This window comes from Lontra canadensis, unplaced genomic scaffold, assembly GCF_010015895.1.
Source record: "Lontra canadensis isolate GAN:19392208 unplaced genomic scaffold, GSC_riverotter_1.0 scaffold93, whole genome shotgun sequence".
NCBI lineage: Eukaryota > Metazoa > Chordata > Mammalia > Carnivora > Mustelidae > Lontra > Lontra canadensis.
In genome coordinates this window covers 4,484,206-4,495,555 of record NW_022631087.1, presented here as the reverse complement: position 1 = coordinate 4,495,555, position 11,350 = coordinate 4,484,206, and positions in this window count along the sequence as shown.

Sequence of the window (11,350 nt, the reverse complement as noted above, 5' to 3'; positions counted from 1 at the left end):
GTGTGTGTGTGTGTGTGTGTGTGTGTTTGAAGCATCGGTGTGTACTCATTCATTCTCTTCACAACACCTGCAAATGCCACCCTCCCCCGCCCCAGCCCCCAGGGTTTTAGGATTACAAAATCCCCAAGTCCCTCCCTTGTGCAACTTACATGCCGGTGAGAGAAGAAATGTTAGGCAGATGCATATTTCCATAAATAGTAAAGCTAAGAGGCCAGAGAGTGAGCAGGCTGGCAGGGAGCTTTTCCAGGTAACTTAAGCCAGAAGGTGTCTTTGAGAAGGTGGGACTTGAGCGGGGATCTGAATAAAGCGGGAAATGAGAGGTGCAGTCGTCAGGATGCGGTGGCCCAGGCAGAGGGAAGGGCAGATGCGAAGACCCCGAGATAAGAATTTAGCACGTTTAGGAGATGAGAAGGAGGCCGGTGCCAAGGGAGTGAGGGGAGCAGTGGGGAGCATGGCAGGGCAGGAGGACAGAGAGATTAAGGGGGGCAGGCGTGTAGCAGCTCGCAGGGCCCTGTGTGGCCCTGGCGTTTTATTGAGCTAAGGGGACAATGGGATTCCAGCGGGAGGCTGTGAGCAAAGACCTATCACGTGGGACTTGGGTTTTAAAGGGCTCCCGCAGGCTGCTGTGCGCAGAACAGACTGAAGGGGGCGACGTCGATCAGGGAGCTGAAGGGAAAGGCTGCAGAGACCCCCATGAGTGGATGGCCAGGACCAAGTAGGTGGCAGTGGAGGATGAGACATGGGGTTGCTGACTGAGACTTGCGGATGGATGGACATATTTCTGGAGAGATGGTCTATATTGGCCACCTGTGTCTCCTGACAGCCCAGCAGGCTTCTTCTGGAGAAAATGGGTCCACGTTACACATGGCCAACAACCTTGTCTTGACGGACATGATGGACATGGAACTGTCCCTCAGAGTTCCCAAACTCGCCCAGTTGAGAGGCCCGTCCTGGACCTTGGCAAGGTCAGCAAGGCTCCCTTCCCTGGAAAATTGTATCTTTATTAGAAAGACATAGTTCTGGGCGCCTGGGTGGCTCAGTGGGTTAAGCCTCTACCTTTGGCTCAGGTCGTGATCTCGGGGTTCTGGGATCGAGCCCCGCATTGGGCTCTCTGCTCAGAAGGGAGCCTGCTTTGCCCTCTCCCTCTGCCTGCCTATCTGCCTACTTGTGATCTCTCTGTCAAATAAAATCTTTGAAAAAAAAAAAAAAAGAAAGAAAGAAAGACATAGTTCTGAAACTGGATCATATTCACCGTGACAGGGGTCCCCTGAAGGGGTTGCCCATGGGTTCTACTGGCCTGACCACGGGGCTGCTTTGGTCCCCTTCTTTTCCGATGACTGGAAATTCCAAGTTTTCCTTGTTTCTATGATCCTATCATGTATATATACATGCACATATATGAACATATATACACCTACATGTATGAATATATACATACATATACATATATGCATTCATATATAGACCATGATGTTATTAGATTATATGCAATGGATTATGTTATGCTATATTGTGCTATGCTATGTACACTATGTTATGCTGTGTATATTAGCCAAAGTTTCTGTGCTTATCAACCAAGTAACCTTAAGCAACACAGAATCCACAGCTGTAATGAGATTATCAAAAGGGTCCAGGATCTCCGACGGGTTACAGTAGTGTTCTGGAGCCTTGTGCATCAAAGCATCCCCATCACTTAGGCTCTTGTCAGAAACGCAGTACAGTTTCTAACCCCACCCCAGACCTACGGAATCAGAATCTGCTCTTGCACAAAATCCCCAGGTGATTCCTGTGCCCACTAGAACTTGAGAAGAGCTATCTGAGAGCGTGACGTGGGAGGAAGCTATCAGACTGGGAGGCAGGACACCTGTGTTCTAGACTTGGTTAGCGCCCTAAATAGTCACGTGACATTGCCAACTCTCTTCCTAATATTCCGCCTCTCGTTTTCTCACCTCTTGCAAAAACTAAAGCAGGTCTGTGACTTGCTGTTTGCTCTCGTTACTCTTTGGACACACCCACATTCCAGCAAGAGGCATAGAACATTTTAACCAGCTAAATGTCCGTATCCCCCACGTCTGGAGGAGTGGGCCGCTTTATTCACTCATCAAGAAATGTTTGCTGACTCTGTTTGGTCTGACAGGCACCTGCAGTGTTCTGGGATGACTACCTGTGCCTGCCCCAGCCCAGTACCAGTGCTCAGTAAATGTTTCCAAATAAATGATTTAATGGAAGGATCCCTTTAAAAACCAGTTAATGCACTGAATGTACAGTGTAAAGTGGTTTATTATTATTATTATTATTATTATTATTATTATTATAAGCATCTCTTTAGAGATCCTTTTCCAGTTCCAACAGCCTAGGAATCTATGGAATGAGTCATTTGTCAGCTGAAGGGTTAGCAAGGATGGATCGTATTTTCTGGAAATCCCAGACCCTCACCTCATGCTTCTCTTTAAGACACGCCATCCGCAGGTTCCTCCACCCCACTCGTGGAGACCTTCTTGGAATTCAAGGATTGGTAGGTAATTTACCTGCCTGGAAAAACAGGTGCTAACTTCTTTATAGCTAAGCTGTTGGGGGGGGGGAGGGTAAAAGCAACTGCTTCCATAGCAACAGAAATGTACAATTTAAAGGACATAGTGTCTTGCTTAAATCTATTTATAAAGAATGTGTAGGAAAACAATTAAGGAAACAGCAGATGAAGTCCTCGGGCTCTGGCTTAATTGTCTGTGTTCCATCACTTAGCACTCAAGAAAAACGGGCTATGACAGACAGGGTCGATGGGTCATCGGCCAAGAAGGGGGCACCAAGAGGCACATGTGACTTTCCTTGTTGGCTGCAGAGAGCTGAACCCGTTCACAGTCTTAGTATTCCCAGCCCCAATATGGGAGAGCCCTCTGCCCGTGGCTAGCCCGGGTCCAACAATTTGGAAGGCAGGCCAGAGATGTGGGTAGAAAGTCATCACCTTCGGGGCCACTTTCACTGACCCCTGGGGCGCTCTAGAGCGAGAGAAAAAGTCTTTTCTGTGATCTGCTACTCCTGCAGTGAGATGCGCAAAGCTGCATTTATATCCCCTGCCTCCTCTCCAAAATGCATAATTCTTCCTGGTGCTGGAGGCGGGGATGGGGGGGCTCTCACTCAACATTCCCAAAGCCAGTCGTCCCCCTGCCCGCTGACTCGGATCCCACCACCATCTCTGGCATCCAGGAGCAATACCTCTCACATCCCTAAATCTTGCCCACTTTTTCTTCTCATTGTCTCCTGCTACGTGTCATCATCCTGACCCAAGACTGCACAAAACACAGCAGAGCCAGGCTGGATGCAGGGCTTCTGAGGATGGTTCTGGGCTCTTCCCCAGGCCACATCACCTCTCCCACCTCACACCCTGGTGTGGATCTCCAGACCCCGTGGGTACCCAATGGTGTAAATCCGGTCTGCTGAACAGAAGAACCCGTGGCCACGCATGTCCTGAACTTGGAGCCCAGCCTGCAAGATCCAGATGTGGGACTGATGTTCCCTGCACAGCTTCACCAAGGCTTTCAGCTTTCCGCTTTCTGGATTCCACAGGAGCTGTGGAGCTCTGCCCTCCCCTCCATTGAGACCCTCGTCGTCATGGCGCAGATGCAGGCTGTCCCCAAGAGGCAATGGTGGCTGCTGACCTCCTTCCTCTATCCTTCCGTGCTCCCCAGCAGCCTCACTCATGTGTTTGCCTTAGAAAATGGAAAAGCCCCCTCCCCGCCCCCCTAGTGTGAATGCATCTCTCTCACTAATGAGGCAAACCTGTTAGGGCCCTGTGCAAACAGCATGCTCTCCAACTCTGAAGATGTGCCTCTCTCTGTCATGTGGGCTGATAATGACCCAACACTTCAAAGTAAAGAGAAAATCAAAATAAAAACCCAAGAATGCTCGGTGACTTCCTTGTTCAATAAACCCTCCTGGGCCATTTCTCCAGCACCTTCTTTCCTCCCCCAAAAGACCAGATCTTGTTTTTTTTCTGTAACAGCTCAAACTCTCTGGCCACAGGGGTGGTTGGCAGTACTTCAGCCTCAGACCAACGTCCCCAAGCCAAGTCCAAGCTCCTTCCGTGGCTCCAACTCCTTCCCGCAAGGGCCAGACACCTTCTCTTAGGATGCACAGCTGCCTCCCCCTGCATTTCTCCTCCCCAAAACCGTGTTTGTCTGGCCCCTCCTTACCATACAGTTCTCAGCTCCGAGCTGCTTTCCTGCTTTACACCACCCTGTCTAAAGGAGCCTCGCCCAGGGTCATCCTGTCCCTGTCCTACTCCCATCACAGCACTTACCACTGCCTGACGTTATTCTGTTCCTGTGTGACTCCATTTATCTTCTGTTTCCTCCACTTGGATCTCTACTTACTGAAGGAGACACCCTCGATCATTTCCACTACCTTAGTGTGTACTCAGAGTCTAGCACGTAGTGGGAGCCCCACAAATAAGTTTGTTGAATTAATGCAAAATCCTTGTTGACAGCTCCCTGATGTGTGGTTGGCCGAATAATTCCCCCAAGTAGAAGAGGATCCTAGATCCTATGGGATTCTGTGAGCTTTCGGGTAGGAACCTGGGGTGGGTCTCTTCTGGGAGACCTGGTACTGTAGACCAAGGTCAGGTACCCCACGTGTGGACAGAGAAGTCAATAGATAGCAATCCATGGAAGAATGAGTAACAAATTCAGTGCAAAATGCCGAAGACATTTTCAAAAGCTGTGAGACGCTACAGAATGGTTCAGATTTCAGGCAGAAAGTTGGTATGGAGCCTCCATTGGTGACCGACTCCGTAGACATTAGCTATCACCACATACTACCTGCTGCACGAAGCAGAGCACCAGAATACCTCCTTGTTATGAGGGTGAATGTATTAGCCCGTTCAGGCTGCCATGACCAAGTACTACAGACGACGTGGCTTAAACAACAGAAATTTGTTTCTCACTGTCCTGGAGGCTGAAAATCCATGATCAGGGATGGCGAGACTAGTTTCTTCTGAGGGCTCTTTCCTTGGCTTGTAGACAGATGTCTCCTTCCAGGGTCTTCACTTGGTCTTCTCCATGTGTCTGTATCTGTGTCCGGGTCTCTTCCTCTTGGAACGACATCAGCCATGTTGGACGAGAGCCCAGCCCACCCTACTGACCTCATTTTACCTTCATTACCTCTTTTAAAGGTCTTATCTCCATGTAGAGCCACAGGCTGACATAACAGGGGTTAGGACTCCAACATACGAATTTGTGGGAAGACATAACTCAAGCCATAATGGCTAATGAGATTTACTGACATAATATGTACAATCTTTTAGAACGGTGCCTGATACATGATTTCCTCTGTAAGTGTTGTTATGATAGTCATTATCCGTAATTTTAATAGATTTCATCTCTATATCTTTGCCTGGCCCATATTGCTCCATAACTATGAGCTATTGCTATTAGTTTATTCAAGAAATACTGTCCATCATCCGTTAAGTGCTCATCCTTGTTCTAGGGGCGGGGTGGTGCTGTGACAAGGAAGGATGAGGGAATTGTCCGCAGGGAATTTATTTATTATTTCCATGGCCTTTCATTATTACCCAATCACATAACCTTTAAAAAAAAAAATCTGCGATTTAACAAATGTGAAACCATTTAGTGCCAAGAGATGTATTTATCCTAAATGGTGGTAAACCATCTATTTGTTGTCTGTACTAGAACTTGATGGGATTAAAGTTTAATGCTTTATGGTGTCAAGGGTCTACTTTCTCAGATGCTGGGACAGAACAGGCCCGTGACTGTCTTCCCCCTCCTCCACCACTCTGGGCTTCTCTCCAGGATCACCGAGTTTGGTTGTGGGACCGGCTGACATTCCCTCCAGCACTCTGGAGGTTTGATACGTGAGGCTATGGGTTGTCAACTCATGCAGAGTGGTTCCTGTCCCCTCTCCCCATGGATGACGTCTGTGTCCCACCTGCGTGTGGCTGCAAATCAACCTTCAAGTTGCTTATTCACCGTTCCCCAGTTTGTAACCTGAATTAGGCAGAACCCTTTTCAGTTAGAATAAACTATCCAAAAAAGGAACTTGTTGACTATATGGACTAGATGTTTGTGTCCTCCAAAATTCACACGTTGGAGCCCTGATCCTGCCCTTCCCCTGTGGGATGGGGTATGGGGGTAAAGCCTTCAGGAGATGATTGGGTTCAGATAAGGGAGAGTATGGGACTGCCCTGATGGGATTACTATCTTCACATGAAGAGGGATAGAGACAGAGCTTTTCTACCATTTTTCTCCAGTACTGCCCATCTCTTTTTCCTGTTCTTTGCTTCAAACAGTGCTGACGCTATAATTTTTGTGTAGTTCAAGATACTTAAGGAACTCCTCCTGCTCATTGTGAACTGTTCTTATACACGGATACTATACTTCTGATTTTGACCACCACCTTTTAAAAACCTGAGCCCCTCAGATATCTTCTCTGGGTTTCTTAAGATATCTATAAGCTTTCTCTGTCACTGTATTTATTCATGATGATGCAAAGTCCAACTGTTCTTTTTAAGAATTTATACATTCTTTCAACAATGGTTTCTTGAGCACCTACTACGTGCAAGATATCCATTGTAGATCCCGACAATATACCAGGTAACAGGGGAGACGCCATCATCACACTCCCAGACCTTATATTTCAGGGAGGTGGGGAATGATATGGATGTAATATTGTTTGTTTGTTTATGTCTTAACCTAGTTTTGAGGCTCTGGCTAGAGGATGGTCAATTCCCCTTCTAGAGCCGTTAATTAAGTTCACACCTCTACCCACCTACCTTGTAGGGCTCACGCTCTGGGTCACTGTCCACCTGCCCTTACAGCCCCAGGGTCACATACCAGACAACCAGAGAGAGCCCTTCTGTCCCACAACCTCCTGAAGTTATTCAAATTTGTCTATCCTAGAAAGTTGCCCCGCCGCAACTTTCCCTCTTGCAGAATACACAATAAAGCTCTGGCCTACTGGTACCTCCCCTCTACCTCATGACCCTCTGTAGTACTTCCCCTGAGTGTCCATGAATAGTATGCTATTAATCCCCAGGGAGCTGAGAGTAGTAAAACAGCAAAACTCTTTCTAGTTGCTCTCTCTTGATTTGTGTCTGGCCTCACTGTACCTCAACCAAGATAAAAAGAATAAAACAGCGTACCAGCTGAATCCCTGATTCTTGATATCTAAGTATAATTGCCTCAGATTCCCACTACCATGACCTAGAGGAGCCCTCAAATACGATGGAATTTCTGCTAATTCCTTGTGGTCTGGATTCCCGCATCCCCACATAGTATCTCTGTTCCAAGCCCAAGTTTCCTTGATAAAAACTCACCTTCTTCATCTACTTCCAAAAGAAATCCATGCACAACAAGTGTTTGTAAAATGGTACTGAAGCAGTGCATTTGGGGTAGATATGAGAGCGGTTACCTAAGGAGAGTCCAGTAACAGAAGAGATCCAGAATGACACCCCAAGGGGCTCTGACATTTCAAGGCTGGGTAGAGCAGGATGTGGCTAAGGAAGACTGAGGTGGTTAGAGAAAAAGCAGGAGAGAGTGTGTCTCAAGAGCCAAAAGAAAGGGAAGGTCTTGTCAACAGTGCTGAGAATGGCCAGGAGACCAAGCGACCTGAATGCTGAAAAGCATTCCTTGGATTCAACCATGTGGGGATCTGTGGAGATCTTCTCAGGGAGCATTTCAGTAGAGTGGTGAAGACAGATAACAGCAAGCTGAGGATGGCGTGGGAGGTGAGAAGAAAAATGCATGCATTTCCTTGAAGGAACTTGACTAAGAATGGAAGAAGAATATGGTAGGAAATGCTTCAGCAGCCCCAGACTCCAGCCTGCAGCTCAGCATCATACTCAAGTGGCATGAGGCAAAGTTACCAGCATGGCCGTCAGAGTGGATAGATGGATAAGAGAGAAGGAGTACTCCTGGGCCCCTGTGACCTGCACCTGTGGCCAAGGGACCAGGAACACCTATTATTACAGCGAGAAGACTCAGAGTTGCCAAGGGGAATGCCACAGCAGCCACCTAAAAGCTGCAGAAGCAAATACCCAAGACCACCATCTCCAGCAGTGCTGGCACACATGGCAACCCATAGAAATGGATGGCACAGCACACACACACACACACACACACACACACACACACACACAATGATGGAAGCATGTCAAAGAACACAGCAGCCAATGGGAGAGACTCAATGACCAGAGCTGGAATCACTTAAGCAACAAAATAAATAAAGTACTATTAGATTATAACCTAAGCTATAAAATCAACATCCAAGAGTCTATACTGATACAAATAAATAAATAAGGAGACAAGTCTTTGGTGCAGATGGGGCATTACTTTTCATTTCTTGCATGTGAGCAGTGCATAGTGACTTCCTTCTGAAGAGGGCAGTCTAGAAGGGGAAGGATACCTTCATAGTGGAGAAACCGGACATATACTACCTTGGTCAGGTGATCAAGGTAGACTTCAACAGCTATAAGTCATATCAATACCGTGTACCCTTGAGGTGGTATGATGTGATAAAAACGGAAATTTATCCCTGTGTTCTTGCCCCCTAAACTCATAGCCCCAGTCTCACCATGAGATAAACATCAGACAAATCCCAAATGAGGGATGTTCTACAAAATATACGACCAAAGGTCCTCCAAATTGTCAAGGTCATTGAAAACCAGGGAGCTCTTAGAAAATGTCACAATCAAAAAGCACCTAAGAAGACATGGTGACCAAATGCAACACCATGTCCTGGATAGAATCTTAGAACAGAAACAGGAGAAACTGAGGCAATCAGAATAAAGTATGGACTTTACTTAATAATAATGTATCACTGTTGGTTCATTAATTGTGACAAATGTACCATACTCATGTAAGATGTTAATAATAGAGGAAACAGAGTGTGCAATGTATGGGAGCTCTCTGGACTCGCTTCACAATAATTCTGTAAATCGAAAACTGTTCTAAAATAAAAAGTTTATTAAAAACACAAAGCAGATGGCATCCGATGAATTGTGCCTCAGGGCTCTACATGTCCCTGGAGATACTCTGACCAGCCCCTCCGCAACAATTGTCAGGAAGGATTCCAAGGATCTGAAATGAATTCAAAGACCCTGTCTTTCTCCTCCCACTACCTCCTTAGAGTCACCTAAGACAACCCCCCCTTTTCATTCAGATTGTATTTTGCAGAGAAACGGGAGAAAAAGAGCATTCTGAAAATCAATTAATTATCAAAGCTAAAGAAAAAGCCTAAGACACTGGACTTTGATTACTGGGTTGGACCCACCCAATGGGGTAGAAAGTCGGGACAATCAGAACAGTCTTGGGGAAATAAAGAAGATCCATTTATGTTGCACAATTGAATGTATTGTGAGTAAAGGTGCAACTCCTTTATCCTTGGGTCACGTTCAGGATTCTTAGTCTGTGTGCGGCATGCATCTGCCCCCACAAGCTGATGACAACTCCCCAGAAGAGAAATGGCACAAGGTCTTCCACGGCTGCTGCCAGGATGCCAAGATACAAATGATATGCAGAGACCCCATGGAAGCAAGCCCACAGAAGAAAGGGAGGATGTGGGGAGGCAGATTCTCCTCACTTGGTAGAGTTCCTTGTCATGCATAATGGTCTACCACTCAAATTCTCTCCACTCTGGATGTGCAGACCATACGACGGCAAGCTGGAATGAAGAAATCCATACCTGCTTGTGAGCCATCCTTCAGGGACCCTAAACCAGAGATCCCAACTATGTTGGTATTACTCTCTTCGAGCAGAAGAAACAGAGACATAGCACTGAGCATTCCTCGTGCATTCTATAATGCCCTCAGACGTGATGCCATTAGTCTATCCTCCTCATTTTTCCATGTTCAGGTGGGAAATTAAACCACCCACTGTTCTCTGCCTTGGGGGATGAGGGAGCAAGGAGGTGATGAGGATCGGGGAACTTTACTATTACGTAGTACATATTGTAATACGTAATGTAATTGTAATATGTGATATATTACATATTAATGCAACTTATTTTAGACAAAAGGCTAGGTGGGTCCAAACTAACTGATGTTGTGGGTTGTTACAGATACTTGAAAAAGCAAGTGTGCAAGACCAGACTAGGCTAGCAGGGCCTGCAAGAGAGGAACCATGCCTTGCTAGGGAACACCAGATAAGGAAACAGAGCCAGTGGCAGGCAACCCACTCCCTTGCTCGTGATCGGGAAGCTTTGTTCCAAGTATAGAAGGAGTGAAATGAGGAAACCCACAAACTCTCTCTGGAGCCCAGTGGTTCCCATCCTTCTTGCCCACTTTCTGATTCTGGATCAGTAGATTAATTTGAATTTCTAGCAAGATTCCGAATGGCACTGCCTGCTGGACCAAGGACCACATTTTGTGTTGTATTAGTATGGAAATCAATCAATCAATCAATCAATTAGTTGGTGAGCAGAGTCTAGGCAGACATTCTTGGCCATCTCTTTTCCCAGCTCACCATATGTGCTTCCTCTCTGCCTGTCAGAAGCATCCACATTACCTGAAGATGTAAGATGGTTTGAGAAAGAATGAAAAGAACCAAAAGTTGTAGCCTGTAGGGGGTTCATGAACAAAAAATTCTCTCATCCTGTCCAGTGCAAAGTCACTCTTCAAGACTCTGTCCCCAGGATCTGCCTTCCTGCGTTCAGAGATAAGCTTTGACTTAAACTGGTGAATTTTTTAAACGGGGGGAGGGGTAGGATCAGACAGGACTGAAGTGAACTCATTGGTTGAAAATCTGATGAATTATTGAACACTACCCCTGAAACTAATAATGTACTATATGTTAGCTAATTGAATTTTAAAGAAGAAGAACGAAAGAAAATCTGGGTCCCACTGAACAGAGGTAAGAGCTAGCTTCCTTCTCTTACCTAGTTAGGAGGTTAATTAGTAAGCAAGCCCTAACAGTGCTGTTGTCATGGTGTCTGAAGTATAAATTGGCATTCATAACACCCATCGAAGGAGTGAACCATAATCTCATCTATTACGTATTTCTTCGAAAGTACTTGCTTATCTCCAAATCTTGTGATATCATTTATTGAACACTTAACTAGGTATCATATACACTGGGAATAGAGACAAATGACAAGGCTCTACACTCAAAGACTCACGATCTAATGGGGAAGAAGACAAAAACATGGCCTGTGGTGGTACAATTTGATGTGTGCTGCTGTAAGAGGTATTTACAAAGGGGAATGTCAACCCAGGTTGAGAGTTTTGCCAAAGGCTTTCTGCAGGCACTGACATCTGAACCGAGACCTGTAGGACAAGAAAGAGTTGGTCTATGTTATGGACTAAATTGTGTTCCCCCAAATTCATATGTGGAAGCCCTCACCC